Source organism: Doryrhamphus excisus, linkage group LG17 (genome assembly GCF_037039965.1).
Source record: "Doryrhamphus excisus strain RoL-2023G ecotype Guam linkage group LG17, RoL_Dexc_Guam_v1.1, whole genome shotgun sequence".
NCBI lineage: Eukaryota > Metazoa > Chordata > Actinopteri > Syngnathiformes > Syngnathidae > Doryrhamphus > Doryrhamphus excisus.
The window spans coordinates 9,909,729-9,926,221 of NC_136373.1; the positions used below are offsets into that span (position 1 = coordinate 9,909,729).

Genomic DNA, 16,493 nt, shown 5'->3' on the forward strand with positions numbered 1-16,493 from the left:
TCACTTTTTTATAACGTGCACTCGTGCAGCTTGTACACCAGTGAGGCTTACTGTATATAAGAATATACACCAGAAATGACCCTACTTATATGGGTGTCCCGATCCGATATTGATATCGGCCAGCCAAAAAAAAAAAATCTGACTATACCGGCCTGCATCCAAAATCTCCATTATTGGCACTCCAGTGCAAGCAGTCCATTCCAGACTTGGCACCAGCACTTCAACCCAGATGCAGCGCCACTATTCAGCATGCAGAGCCCATGTGATCACATCAACAGTGTGTCTTTAGCAAGGAGTAGGACTGATGTCAGCGGGTGGCTGTGTTCCGTTACAGTCCGAAAAAGACGTTGCAGCTGAGTGCAGACTAGTCATACACGTTTCCTGTGGTGGCACACAGCTAGGGAGGTTGAATATGACCAACCTCTTTGTGCATTTGAAGACTTTCACAACACCTAAAACAAAGCGGGAGAAACTTCCACAGGATGGCAAAAAGTGTAAGAGAGAGGCGCCATCGGGGGGTGAGTGATGTCAGGTTTAAACGTTTCGTGGAGGAGTTGAGCCTTGCTGCATTATGCTATCGTGGATAAAACTCCAGTATACACCAGCGGCATCAAGAAGCAAATGGGTCAGTTATCCTCATACATACTGTTGCTGTGCCAAGTACACTCATCCCATTTTCTAACCACCACAGTAACAAATGATATGCTGTGAAGGGCAAAACACATTTGTTCAGGATGGAGGACAAAATAATCAAAAATACATTAATTATGGTCGTCAATTTTGATTGAATGTAATTATCATTCATTAAGGATGCAAAGAGGCAAAGCAAGTGGACGGCTGGCTGGGTGTGCAGGCATAGGAGAAGCCAGGGGGGGACGAGCGTAAATGATTCATGGTTTGATATCTTTTCTGTATAATGGGCTCCTCCAGGGAGCTGCTAGGATTCTTCTGCAGATACTGACTGCCTCCCTTGTTCTCCCTCTGCCTTGGAACCACTGCATGCTGCCCAAGACACCTTGTCTTTTTTGCCAAGCATGAAAGGCGGCAACGTGAAAGAAGGGACGTACACATGCACGCATCATAAGTAAGCTATTGCATAGCCTGACAAAATATCATGTGGCACAAACAGGGGACGCTCCAACAATAAAAATATATCTTTTGGAAAAGCAGATACAGGGGAGAGCATCCTCCTCCTTCAGCAGCCTATCACCACCCACCTCAACCATGAAGAGACAAGAGCGAGTCGGGTGGGGGTGGGGAGATGAAGAATTAAGGGTGTAACGTGTTGGGCTAATCATAACATAGACAGTTTAGTGCCATTTTGCATAATTAAATGCTTTGCACTAACCACCTAATGCATACTAATTTGGAACAATCCACTCGTGCAGTTGGCAGACCATGAAGCTCCCTGCAAAAGAGGAGCTTGTTTCTCCCCCCCGCACGTGCACGTATGTGTGCGCGCATGTGCTTGAATCAGACACTCACACACATACTGTATGTGATGAGAGGCTAAGGTGCTAAAGGGCAGGTTGTGGACTCGGAAAAGGTCAAGCATTATTACAACACAACTAAATAAACGGGCTGCTCGTTGCCTGCAGCCTCGCCACTGTGCACTCTGCAAGTGGACACCCCCACAGAGCAGCACTAAGGCTGGGCTTCACATTCATCCCCCGCCTTTATCCATATATCCCTCCAGCTCCGAGACAGCTGACATGAGGACTGTCATGTCTTGCTTATTCTGCTGGCTTCGCTGCTTCGCTCTTTTCTGAGTCACACACACACACACACAATGGAGTGCACTTGAAAGCACCTTAATATTAATTGTGGTGCGAGCAGTGAAGATAACACAGACACGAGTCGGGCGGGCTGGCTTCCACCACTCGTCTGCCGGATGGCCAAGGTGAGACTGCAGAATGATGAGAATTTCATCTCAGAATCACTTCTATATGAGGAGGGGCCGACTCTCGCCGTTGAGAGGAAATTCTGTTTGTGTGTAGCTACTTTAGCTGGGAGTGTGTATGTGTGGGTGTGATAACTCAGAGATGAATTACGGTAGCGGCTCCATCAACTGTAGTACAAATGCGCTTCAAATAACAGAGTGCTTAAGCCAACCTGCTTTTATCTCCCCACCACTACTCCTGGCTCAGCTACTACCTTTTATGTCCTCCACATGGCAGCAATAGTCATTCATTGTTGAAGATGGACATAATGGGACATAACAGCTTATGTCAATGTCGCAATATATGGCATTGTCACGGCAGTGCAATATTTTAACATCACATTCAGGTATCAAAGAATATCAATATTGTCATAGAGCACACAATCATATTTCACAGTACCAATACAATCATTTTTAATTACCATGTTGCTGCGAGTCAGAGCTTTTCTTTCAGTGACTCACACACCAGTGACCCGGAGTGATGACACATAAAGCGCTGTGGAAAGAGCGATCCAAAGGTTGGGCAAGTTTGCAAACACATGTTCCGATTTCCTGATCCCTCCTGATCATCCATGAGGGAAATAGGCCAATACTGATGGAGATACTAATCACATAGATGAAGTGTAAATGTTTAAATGTACTACTGGATATATTCGGGCTCACCAAGGGTTTTTCATGTGAGAGTTACTTTTGCAAAATTAAAATGGACTAGAGCTACTGTAATGTTTATTGTCATAGCTTATTCAAGCCAAACAAAGCCAATATGCTTGTTTTCCCAGATAATTTACTAAATGCTGGCATCCACAACTGGCGTTTTGTATTTATTTCTCAACTTTTCACATCATTAAGCCAAAACCTGAATGAAAAGCAGGTTTGCTCGCCTCTGCTGGGCCCCTCGAGCTGCATCCGCTGCCTTCTGAACCGTACATGCACACAAGGAAAGTTCCTCCTGCACTAAAAGTGCTACATAGTGTCTGCATGCTACCAAATCCGTACCGAGGTGGTACTCATCCCCAAATTTGCCCACACTTGAAAGTTCAGCGTGCTCTGACCAAGCTTTAGCCGCTGTCATACGGATGATCACATTCACCACACCCTGCCTAGTGCTCGCCCCCCATAAATGCCACACCAATCTAAAGCTTTCAAAGCGCCACGCCGGCGAGACATTTTACATTTTTTGTGGCATGTTTTGTGGGATGCAAAACTTACATCACTCTCATTGCTATTTTGTTAGCATACTAGCAAACATATCGCCTGATATCACTATCTGATTGGTGCATACCTAGAAATGACGTTACAAATTCAAGCCTATGCCCCCCCTCGTCCCTCCCGAAGTAAAAGCAGCGGGCCTAAGGCACCAGTGCATGTCACATATGTCTGTGCCATCCTCCTGGCATTACATATACACATCTCACACTAGCGTGTCAGGCTGTGGCAGCTTTGCACACCCTTTTCGATTTCCCCCAAGACTCATCAATGTCCCATTACCAAGTCAAATCAGGTGGTGCTGCAGAGCTTTGCAGAGAACAAGGACTGCAAGCAAACACAGACAAACACCAGGAGGATTCATTCATGATGCTTGCAAGGTTTTTCACTTTTCTTCAAGCCTCGGCACAGGATCACAAAAAATGGTGGTGAGGTAAAGCCAGAAGAAATGACTGCTGGCCAAATACCTGAGAGAGCTTTACTCTCTGCTCAGAGTAAGCAGAGGGTGACGGGTGCTGACGTATCACTCGGAAGCTGTTTTTAAGCTGCCAAGCAGACTGCAATCTCCTGGGGCCGCTCACACATTATTGTTTCTCATTTCACATGCCACTAACAATTAAAGCACGCCTTTCCATTCCTATCATACATGAGCTCTATTGCCCTTAATTCACTTCCACATAAAATGCATTCAGAATATCAGAACAAACCTTATGACCTCTACCTCCCCACATTTATCCCCATGACATTCCCAAAGAAAGACATGCATCTTTATCCCCCAGCGATGTTCCGGGTAGCGTGAGCCAACAAAAGGAGAGACAGAGGACATGTCCTTTTTGTTGTCATTCTCTTCTTGCAACTGCAAAGGCAAGACAAAAAATCTAGAGAGTCTCCAAACATCAAGAGCAGCCTTGTGCATCGTTTCATGTGCATATTTTCACAAGCTCACAGTTTATTAATGGAAACACTGGCGTGTTAAATAGGGAGGGGTAACGGGGGGAACAAAAGCAAGCCAGCTTGGCTCTTCAGGGAAGGCCCTCTCCCCTGTGACAAAGCCGCCATAATGAGCAGTGAAATTTAAACTGCTGTCTCAAGATCTCCTTTTTGGCTTTCATTACGTAGAGCCCAGGCCACCATCTCTGGCGAGAGAGGGCATGACGTTTGCTTTATTCCTTGAACCAGTCCGGAACTCTCATACTCCTTTTCCACTCCAGCCAACTTTGGCGTTTGGTGTTCGCAGCCGGGTGGAACCTGAACTGACTGAGACACCAATTTCAGTTTCCATCTTCCTGGGGAGCTGTGTCATTATGTCACAGGGTTACGCCACCGATCAGCAAATAACAAGAAATTTGATCTTGATTTTTTTGGACGCTGCAAATTAATTTACAGGTAAAATATCAATATAAAAAGGTGCAAAATGCAAAACAGGCGTCGGGTTTGTGGGGAGCACATAGCGATGGGAGGGAGGATCCATCTCATCACCATTGTTTTCTGAGTTTTATATATATATATATATATATATATATATATATAACAAATGAGAAGGGGGGTAGCAACTAGCAAGGCTTCATTTATTCGACCATAACAAGCTAGCATACCAAGGTGCAGCAGGCTAGTATTTGCATCCAACACTGTGCTGTGAACATTAAATCAGACATATAGAACTTATAGGAGTCCATGCAGGTCTCGCGTGGGCCCGAGTCTTCCTGTGTAAGACCCTTCATGATTTAGAGTTCGGCGAAGTACAGCATTGTGGTATTATACACCCCCACCCGCTAGCTGATGGGGCGGTGTCAAGCCCCTCAAAATAAGGCATTGCTCTCCTCCGACCACTGCCACTGCTGCCGAGGTCCTTCTTTTGGTCTGTGTAGTCCTCCTGTAATTACCTTCGAACCAGAGCTGCAGCACCTTCCTTCTTGATGCGTTACAGAAAGCTCACAGCCAGTTACAGTGGAAAAGGGGCATCAGAGAGCTCAGGCGTGCGGGTGTGAATTCTGCACGCAAATAAAGAGTCAACCTTGACAAGGAAGCCGTCGTGACAGCCACTGCCAATCATTTTTAGAATCAAGAGCGAATGGAGAACACTAATGCTGACTGGGACGATCCAGCTGGAATAGATTCAACCCAGACAAGTGTTTAATCAAGACGCTATCAGTTGGCAATCCAGGGGAAAATAATGAGACTTTGGAGAGGCTGTATGACACTGGAGGAACTTGGCTTTAGAAAAATAAAAGCTATGTTGATGACTGGGCTATTTTATAGAAATATGCAATAACACTAGCAATGGGCATCAGCAATCATGAGCCACGTTTACATGAGGAGTTTTTCTCTTTCCGAATGGCTTTCCAAAAACAATGGTATACATGGAAAGGAATATTCCATCTCTTGTCTATATGCGCCGCTATAATCAAACAGAATAGTCAATGGGGCATGCCCAGTAAAACGTAAACATCAACATCACGTGATACCGACTTCTGAGTTTTTCTTTCACTTGTTGGAATAACAACAACGTTGCTAGTTTTTCCTTCGTCCAGTCCTGAAATTAGTTTGGATCAAAAACGAACTTTCCACAGCAGTCCAGTGCCGATTGCTGGACTCCATTTTTAAAACTGAAGAACGTCTTGAGCTGTGTGTTACGTCATATCTGAGCATGAAAGAACGCACCCGGGATAGATTTAAACAGGAAAAGATCAAATTCAATCTTGCTAATATTTTATCATTAAACTGGGGACGTGTTTTATATAGATATATATTTTCTTTTTTAATAAAACTGGACTTGTGAATGGCGTATAGAAGGGTTTACATTCTGTTCCACAGATGGCGGTAATGCCCAAGAAAGCTGCTTGCCAACCGCCAATAAACAACAGAAGAAGAAAAACACGCGGAAGAAGAACGCACCCTGACAACTTTCCGTTTGAGCGGGTACAAGATACCTCAATCGGATTGGGGAAAGGAATATTCCACCCCCGTGAATCCCATTATGTATTCATTCGGCTTGACACTTTTCTTTCAGAATGAGGTGTATACAAAGGTTACATTCTTTCTGTTTGAGCAAATAAACCGAATGCAATTGGAATATTTGGGTCCATGTATACGTGGCTAATATGTTGTTTTGAATTGGTTGGTCTTGAAGCACTTAAGGCAAAATGGGGTGATAACAGTTAGGTTTAAAGGGGACCTATGATGCTTTTTGCCCTTTCCTGACCTATAAATGTTACAATGTTGGATTCTGGTGTTAAACCGTGCCAAAGTTTCAGATCATGAGGTTTGCTCAAAACGTTCGCTTTGAAAAGGCGTGGTAAAACCGGTCCTTTGTGACATCACAAAGGGCCAGACTTCCTTTCTGCCCTCCCCCAAGCTCTGCTTCCTCCGCCATCCCCTAACCCCCGCTCCACTGTTTACTTTTTAGCGATGCATCAAAAGGGAACCAATTCCTAAAGATGCCACCATCAGACACAAGTGGTTGGAATTCCCGATTCCCAACCAGCAAAAGAAAGACATGTCAAGGGCATTTCCCACTGGACTGTTTAGTGAACATGGGCCACTACGTAGCTGGACTAGCACACAAACTTGCTGAAGCCCTACGCCTTTCCAATGTTCCTTGGTGGTGTGGAAGATTTAGAAGGGCCAGCAGTAAGTACCAGTTTATCAGTGTCCTAACTGTCTTTATTTAGGGGAAGTCATGGAGCAAAAGCGCTTGTCTGTGTAGCATTATAGCATAGAGGAAGCAGGGTTGCTCATAGCTCTACCTGAGTTTTTTTTACAGACTGGTAGTGTGTCTATGACCTCTGAAGTGTGACCAACCACAGCAGAGTGGGAGTGCCTGGAGGCGGGCCGTGGGTGGAATACATTAAAACGGACCGTTTTCAGAGGAACCACTAAATCCAAAGAAATACAGCTGAATAGGTGCAGATTCTGGAAGAACTAGGATGCTTTCTGCGGTGGTTATGGTGTGTAGCTGCTCTATAGGAGTCTACAACTCAATACAAAAGGACGAAAAATTAACATAACATGTCCCCTTTTTGATGTGGTGTACTTTCAATGTAAAACGACTTTAGTTGGGCCTCAAGTTGGACCACTTACTGTTTGTTACGCTGCTTTCATGTTTACAGTACAACCCCCTCATCAAACAATTAAAAAGGTAAAGATGTAATTTGTTCACAGTTCACGTTTGGATTTTTACATTCCTATACTAAAACTTAATAGAACTAAAATGAAATAAAACAGCCTACACAATGAAGTAATGCGTCATCAACGCATTTGCCAGCAGTGCCAAAATTACACCCTTTCCTCTAAAATGTATACAGTATAGGTCACCAAACCCTTTTTAAAGTACTTCATTAATCCAATCAAATGTGCATCCCTAGCCAATACAAAAGTGCATCCTGCTGAAACAGATGGTCATTTCAAACAGATTAGGGATTTGCAATTAGGGCAAAATACAATTCAAAATATGTTCTTCTAATTACTAATTGGAGTGAATTGATTTAAATCCTACTAAATTCTTAGACCAACTAAGTCATGCATTGCCAACTAGCGTTTTCTTCATTTGACAAGTTGACGAGAAGGATGGAGGAGGAGGATCGGGCCTCCTGGTGCGCTGTTATGACCAAAGCTCAAGCCAAGTGACAGTGAATCCTACACAGAGTCCATTTGCTGCTGTTGAGTGCCTGGAAACTTGCGTGGCTGAGGGGCGGGTGAGGGAGAAAGATGAAGCGCTTCACCTCTCGCTGTCTTCTATTTGTCCGTTTGTCCCCAGGGGCCTTTGGGCTGCCTGCTACAACAAAGAAGGGGAAAAGGCAAAAGGAGGAGAATACTGCAGCCATCTAGGGACTGGGGAAAAAGCTTACAGGTAAATAGTGTGTGGGAGCTCTGGTTTCAAACAATCAATCATGACCCACTCCTACACAACAATATATACCTTCCTTACATGGCATTATATTACAGCTACTCTGTGCTCCATACATTGGCAGGCAGCAATGCAAAACCAACATGATGTGCTTCAAAGACCTGCAATGTGGCAGAGCTGACAGTGCAAACAAAAGCAAGATTTAACCTGCCTTTCAACTCAGCCGATGATCAGGCGGTGCTGCGCGGGCTGTTGGTGACAGCAGTAATTTGCTAGACCGCTGATTTGAAAAAGGTGCACTAAAGATGACATGGAGGAACAACTTTATTGTCATCTTCAAGAGGATCTACGAACTGAATGACAGGACATCAATGTTATCGCTCCTCCAACAATTGACATCAGCTAAAATAATCATCATCTACCGCTTACATCCCAGACGCTAGTGGCAACACAATGCGTCTGACTGCATCAGTGCACCATGACATTGGTGGTCCGATCCACCATTTCACACAGCACGTACTGTACGCAACACCTGCCAGAACCCCATAGACAGACAGACAGGGCTGGAAGCAGGCATCTAGAAGAGCGTCTTCATTAGCACCTCGCGCTGACACACAATAGCCGAGCCGCATCCTCTCAGTAAATTAGGGCTGGTGCCGTTTCATTTCAGGGCCAGGGAGAGGATGTTGGAGGCTTCATTGCCTTTTATTTCCCTGCCTAACACCTGAGCTGACTCTGTCGCTTTATTAAACAGGAAATATTACAGCTGTGCAGAAAACATAAATTGCAATCATTAAGGACAACACAATGTAAAACGCTCAAATACCTCTCTACCATCCCCAACCAAACACGCTTCCTTTGCAGAATCTCATTTCCACAGAGGTGCCCTTTTAATGACTGAGAATTTGAAACATTAAAATGTACACTGATTTGCCTTAGTCACACTTCAAACACATCGAGATCAATCCACGGGCTCGGCAAGTAGAGAGAATGTCACATTTACATCCAACAGCATCATTTCAGCAATTCTGCTGTCACTCAACAAAACAGATGAGTGCCATTGTCTCAGTGAAAGGACTGCAGCTTGGATAAACGTGCCACTGGTCTGAATACCAAAGAATACAGAGTGAACTAATAGGACCAGACCAAGAGGTCCTCTTTATGAGTGCATGAGGACATATTCACACTGGGCAAATGCCTACAATGTGATTTGATCAGCTGTGAGGGAGCCTTATGTGAAGTGAATGCTGTTGCTAGGGGAAAATACTAAATCTCACATTAAAAAAAAGAGCTGCTTCCATTTTAATTAAATCAATACTTGCAGTGTGTTGCCTTCCTGTCTTCTCATCTTGCCTGCTAATGTTTCTTTCATGAGGCCAACCCACTGCTGGTGACATTATAGCACTCCCACAAGTCCCTGATGGATGAGTGAAAATGGTTGGCGTAAAACACAATTAGTACGGTCCATATGGCTGCGAGTGGAGGAGGAGTGGGGGATCCCACTAAGCCCCTGAAGAGACCCCTTCTTTTGTTACCTGCGATGATCACACTGTTGTATTAATAATGGAGCCTCTCCAATTGGACTGCTTAGTTTTTGCGTGCATAAAAAAATCGTCTCCAACAACAAAACCTTACATTGTGGGATGACTCCTGGCAAATGCATTAACCAACCTTGACTGAGAGCTTAATCAATAACTCCATCATCATGATTAACGACTCATATTGGACAATGGCAAGATTTAAAGCGAGAGGAGCATTACTTCTTCATTCATCGATTGGTTATACCCCTCCCCTCTTTTTAGAACCAATTTAATGTGATGATAAGACAGCGGCTATGTGTTAAACCTCTGTTACCTTCACACACACACACACACACACACACACACACAGACAGAAAAAAAGATTAACTGCGCTGAAGGCGTTGATAGCTCTCAATGTCCGGCCTGACAAATATTTTCTTGCCGGAGAAATGCAGACACCTTATAGCGAGTGGGGGCGAACAACAGCTTGAGGCAACAGATTTATTAAAAATTGATCTATTAGATAGCGCTGCTTCACTGTTCCCTCTCTTTGCCTCTCTCCGACAGCCTTCCCCTGATGCTTGCTGGAGTGGAAGTCCTACAGTGGCAAATCTAAACCCAATCCTCGGAACTCATTTTCTCTGCGTCGGCTGCTGAAGCTGGGGCACAGAGACAAGATGTCCATCCTTAAAACTAGTCGATCCAGCTTAAGACCAAGCATACTAAAACTGCAGTCTCGGGTGGGTCAATAGGTGGGTCAAGGACAGAGTGTACACCCAAGGCACTCTGTGAACAGGAGACTGGACAGTCCCACACATGCAGGCTGGGGTTATTTTCTTACAGCTGCATACGCCCTGAACTCAGCATTGACTGGCGTGTCATCTCTACTAAATCATCTGTCACAAGTCTGGATTGTGCAGCGCTGCCTGATGTGCACAGTCACATGAGTCCGATCCATTAGCCACAGTGACAACGGAAGACGAGAAATGCATACTGTATTGTCACCGCCACTGGTGAAAACCCCATACCACTACTCTTTTTAATGTGCCTTTTCCCAGCATGGACTGTCCAAAGCGCATAGCCAACAACCAATAAAAACAGGTTTTACAGGATGTGTTGCTTGCTTCAAATTTGTTCTGCTTCAGACCATGCCCACCAAATTATTTTTTATTCTTTTTAGACAAGAGCTAAATGCCTTTACTTTATTTCACTAAAGCAAGTGCTGAAAACCCGCGCAGGCCACACAGCTAGGAGATCCGGGTTCGATTCCCCGATCGGGCATCTCTGGGTGGAGTGTGCCGTGTGTGCGGCTTTTCTCCGGGTACTCTGCTCAACCCCCTCATGCCAAAAACGTGCTCGCTTCATTGACCACCCCAAATTGTCCATAGGTATGAAAGTGGTTGGGAATGGTTGTTGCCCTGTGATTGGCTGGCCACCAGTCCAAAGTCAGCTGGGATAGGCAGCATAGAAAATGGATGGATGGATGGATATGATGACATGACCACTTGTGCATGTGCACAGCAAACAGAACATGTTATATGACAATATAGATTCCAGCTGAAAACCACTGTCACTGCTGTCAATAGTAACAATGAGCTGGAAGAAAACGGCACAGATCTATTGTGCTGGTAGGCTTTTATCACCTCCATCTTTCAACTGCGCCACTGCAAAGCCTGCAGAGAAAAGGGCTTTTGTCTTCCAGGAGTAAAATGTGATGCTGGGAAAGAAGGAAAAATAAAGGATTCATCCTAAAAGATGTTTAAATAGTGTAGAAAGAGACAGAATGTCTATGCAAACGTCTCGAGGCAGGCAGCTGCAGGGGGTGTGCACAATAAACCACTGGTATGCATTGTTTGTGTTTCTGCACCACTAGCACCATGCCGTGTCATTACATGAGGCAATATCTTACCCAGGGGTGTCAAACCCGTTTTCGCTCAGGGGCCGCATGGAGGAAAATCTACTTCCTCGTGGGCAAGATGGGTAAAATCACGGTATATATAATCACAAACCATGATTTTGCTCAAGTGCACAAGGGCCAGCGCAGCAGGCAAACGATCCCAGTACACACTCGTCCAAATACAATGCAGTGAAACATTTTATGATATTTGAAATTGCTTTCAAACTAATTGTGGGCAAAATAATGAGCTATGTCTGTATGTATTTAGCATATGTATCCTTCCAAATAATACATCAGTCAAAACTGTTTTTGTGTTTAAAAACAGCCCTCATTTTTAATGTGTGGTGGCTTTTATTTTGTAGTGGCACACCGCCACCATCATTACACGTTGCAGAATCACTGGGCCAATAAAAAGGGTATCCGCTGTTGAATGCGGAATGGCGCAGAAACTAACCTAATCAAATAGACAGTGGTGTTTAGGTAGCCCCTAAATGTGCTGTTTCTGATGAGACATTTGGCTATTTACCCAGTGTCTCTCCTGTGGTGCACCACCCATGAAATGCTCTCAGAAGCCAGTACACTAGCCGGCACCTCGCTTTAAAGTGCAAGATGATTGCACACAGTGAAATGTCTATTCTACCACACTAGCGCCTTTATTATAGCACCATGCGCAGAGTCCGACATCGCTCTGAGACCACAGCCAAGCATTATAATGGCCAATCATCTTGGCCACTTATGGTGGGAAAAAATACATACAAGTGATGGCTGAAAAACAGCAAGAGGCAATTTAAACACAGCGTGTCAACGTTGAACTCCCGAGTGCGTGTAATGACAAATCATCCGACAAATACTCTGATACTGTGATGAAAATGGATTTTTTTTTTTGCCTTTACATTTTCCGTCCTTCCATTCGCTACATATTAATGCTTGGGGGGAGCTGACTCGACTCCAACTGAAATGAATCATTAAAAGGAAAATAACTACAGCTATTGCGCTTCTCTCATGATTAATCTGCAAGCACTTGGGATACATTAACATTCAGTGAACGGGGTGTGTCACTCGTCATTTTTACCACTAGTGCTGCTGCTGCTGCTGCTTGAGCTCAATTTGAAACACTATAAAAACACCCTGACCTCTTCTAACCCACTGAACTAGCCAGATAATGGGGGTTTTTCCCCCTGAAGAAAAAAACCAACATAATAGAACTGAGAATATCCTATAAAAGGACTGTCAAATGTCCTGCACAACTCTGTTATTACGCCTACAGACAGATTAAACATTGAAGTAATCAACAAGACTAGGCGGGTGGCTAAGAAGAGAATGAATGATTGAAAATAGAACACATCCAAGGTAGATTGTTTGAGGCCACTAAACATCATGCTGTGATTTACAAAGCAATGCTTTTAAGCGCTCAAGCAATTCAAATGAATGTAGGTGTTGACTACCATTGTGACACCTTTCCAAGCAGGCGAAGGCAGGCTCTCGAGCCACCATGAAGACCAAGAAAGGGCTTGGAATAAATAAGAGGGAAGTTGCAGGCACTCTGGGAAAATAAATCCCAAGCATCACAAGGGGAAGCTTGGTTTGTTTTTGTACATACATGGTGAAGGCTCAACATGGCTCTAAGTACAACAGTCAAGAAAAGAAACACAGAAACATCCTTGACCTAGCCATCTTTTAGCCACAGGGGGGTGATAGTGTTCACAGCACAGACAGCTTCTAGAGAGAGATCATGGCTGCAGCCCTCCAGTTCAATGCTGATAGAACATTTGGCTGCACTGAGAGAAAAAGTCAACCTCTCCCTGCATGTGTCTGATTAGAAATAATCTAAATAACATCAAAAAGATAGACAGGTGCAATCCTATGCTTTTAACATTTCACATGTCTATCAATCAATGAGTGGCTCGTATAAGTATCTTAATGGGGATTGCATTGGCAATGATCCATGAAGTTTTTTTTGGGAGTGACATGCAGTGTGTGTGTGTGTGTGTGTGTGTGTGTGTGTGCTAAGTTGACATTCAACTATCTTTCTCCAATGAGTCTGACCTACATTTAATGGCACTACTTTAAAAAGAAATTATATGGCATGAAAACCATATAGCAGAGATACTCAAATGGCAGCCCAGTAGTTCACTTCAAATTTGGCCTGGACTAATTTTCCAGAACTTGTGTCATATTCAGATTAGATTTTTTTTGTAGTACATTCTAAAAAAACAAACAGCAGAGCCACCCTGACAAATAGAGGCTCTTTGACATGTCCGGGTCACGGGTAAGCTGGAGCCTATCCGAGCTAGGGGGAGAGGCGGGGTACACCCTGGCCTGGACACCAGTCAATCATAGGACACATTTAGGCAATCCGTCACACTCACGTTCTCACCTATGAACAAGTCAACCAAAGAGGCATGTTTTGGCATGTGAAAGACATGGAGAAAACCCATAAACACACAGGGAGAGCATGCAAACTCCACACACATGCCGAAACAGAGATTCCAACCTTGACGTCAGGCCAACATACTAACCAATCACCTCCTGCCAGAAGACTTCAGTGGGATTGGGAAATATCAAGAAATCCTTATTTTTCAAGCAACATGATTTTGTTCCTTCAGTGTGCAGGTCAACAGAAACTGGGATGTGCAGAAAACGCCACAAAATATGCTCCATTAAATCCAGAAAAAAGTTTTTCAAGGAGCAGGGAAAGCCTCAACCATATGCCCTCTGCAATACTGCCAAACATTGTACTGTACAGTCAAAAATAAACAACTAGTCTACAATTCATACCATCATATGATTGACTACACTTCTCTTGGACGTGAACTTAGTGACCCCTGCTCAATGTTTTCAACTTCACAACATTCTAAATGTTGACAATTTCTCCTTGTTCCCATCACTGTTGACCACTGATTCAGTTGGTTTGCAAGCCCAAGTTTATTATCAACAGCATTGTGCACCTTATCTGAACAACTATAAACCTAATCATGAAAAGACAGTTCTGGCACACACAAAAAAGCAGCCCGGTGATAGCATTGGCAGCTAACGTTCTCATGAGCTAATGACAATAGCTACACGGGCTCCGACTACTCCCTGGAAAAACATAGCCCGTGTATGCCATTTCAAATGGGAAATGCTTGCTGTGCTGGATCCTTTGCGTTAAACACAACTTGAAAACGCACACATTGCTCTTAACACACGCTGTGATGATTGTGTCGCATGTGCTTGACGCTACCCGGTGGGAAGATTGTGTGTGTACCCAGACAATACACCGCTCCAGGCTGGCATTCCCAATCAGTGCTAGCTGCTAGCCGGCTAGCTTTCCGTCTGATTGCTACCCAGCTCTAGAGCGCGGGGCAGCCCGGTCTTAACAGCTAATCATTTGCTGCCTGATGCTAGCAAGCAAATTAGCCTCGTGGCTAACGTTTACAAACAACCCCCCCTCCGCATTATTTGTTGTTTGATTGCTGTGCTCTTCAGAAGCAAAGACAGGAAGGACACCAGTGGACGCTCACAGAGCACTTACCTTGGAGAGCTTGATCTACAACATCTGTGATTTGTTTGACGAGATGCTGCGACAACAAACAATAGCAGCAGCAGCAAGCAGAACAATTAGCCAACGTTAGTTAGCCAAATAGTCGCCGCTATAGCCGCAGTGCCACCTGTGTGCCTTTGGTCGTCTGTTCGTGAACGCAGCACCTTTGAGGCGATGCTGTCATAGATTATGGAGTTGGAATTAAAAGAGGGAGTAATGTAATGGTAGCCGGGACGCGCAGACTAGTGTGTGAGAGGCACTCAGCAGCATGACAGCATCCTTCTTCATGCTGGGGTGAGAGAACTGTTGGGGGGGGGGGGGTCCTCGAAGTTCAGCCGGTAAAATATCGTCACCCACTGGCCAGAAGCAAGAATACCACAACATGGAGGATAAAGTCAACGCCTTCTATCCTCACACGATAACACATGACTAAACGCTAATCTGTTCAGTCACGTTGTCTGATTTATGCTTTTGTCATAATATACAAGCATATTACAATAACTGATTTGTGTTCCTGTATATAAAAAATATTGATCTCACTCGTGCAATTTGCAAACTTCGATCAACTATCTGCAACTACTGTTATATTGTTCAAATTCTGAAAGCATTCCCATATAAAATTGGCACCATTTTCATGTAGTTCTTCATCCTCCAAGTTCGTCTTCCCACTTCTTATTCCGCCTCATTTAACTACCAACTCAAACAAATCCCACATCAAATTGTGCAGCTCACTTGGGACGAGTGCTCTACCTATTCGGACGTTTAAATCGTTCCCATATTAAGTGTTATTTCATATTTTCTGCCATTGAAAATGAATGGGCGATTCAAATGGCGCCCTCTGCTGGTCACCTAACATTTTCCATTACTGAATCATTCAGCTCATTCTGCAGCAATGAAATTAATGGCTTGGGTGATAAGAGTGCTTGGTTCCTCACCAGAAGGAACCATGGTTCAAGTCCCATGTATTCATTCGTCCATCCATCCGTCCATCCGTCCGTCCATCCGTCCATCCATCCATCCATCCATCCATCCATCCATCCATCCATCCATCCATCCATCGAGTTAGATGCAGAGCTTCCTCATGCAGCAGTTTCACCCCAAAATATGATATGCAATATGATGAGTGCTATATTGCTCTGGAGTGTATTCATAGCGGTGGAGTTCTACACCCACCAAGTGTTGTATTGTGCAAAGGGACTCTAAGAAACAAGCCTGAAGAATGTTTTGGATGCAACAGAGAAAATGGTGAACTTTGTGACCCCTCGCCCGTTTCCGGCTGGCATGATGCAGGGAAGTGGGCAGATCACGATACCTTATTACGTCACACAGACATTCCATGGCTTTCAAGAAGTCAAGTCTTGAAATGTTTCTTTGAACTGAAAGATGAATGCAAGAATTTCTTCAGTGACCATCGATTTTACCTTTTCTTACACGGCTCTCTTACCTGAGCCTTAAGGTTAGCGAACGAACATAATCTCGGGTTGCAGGGGATTTCTACCACCATATTCAATGTGCAAGGTAGAGTGGAGGCCATGATAAAAAGTAGAGACTTGAACTGTATG

The 16,493-nt window shown here is 44.3% G+C and overlaps 1 protein-coding gene and 1 long non-coding RNA gene across 2 annotated transcripts in view; one reads left to right on the forward strand and one right to left on the reverse strand.

The window, feature by feature from the left end:
• The window catches only part of LOC131137325 (uncharacterized), a 78,033-nt gene extending 67,426 nt beyond the window's left edge, over nucleotides 1–10,607 (forward strand). The window contains exons 3-4 of the long non-coding RNA XR_013630213.1: nucleotides 7,902–7,994; nucleotides 10,079–10,607. This is a non-coding gene — a long non-coding RNA (uncharacterized LOC131137325). The remainder of the gene's footprint in view (nucleotides 1–7,901; nucleotides 7,995–10,078) is intronic.
• The window catches only part of rerea (arginine-glutamic acid dipeptide (RE) repeats a), a 138,492-nt gene extending 123,248 nt beyond the window's left edge, over nucleotides 1–15,244 (reverse strand). Inside the window, exon 1 of the mRNA XM_058085132.2 lies at nucleotides 14,923–15,244. The gene's annotated coding sequence lies outside the window, so the exon portion shown is untranslated. The remainder of the gene's footprint in view (nucleotides 1–14,922) is intronic.
• Between the last annotated feature and the right edge of the window lie 1,249 nt (nucleotides 15,245–16,493).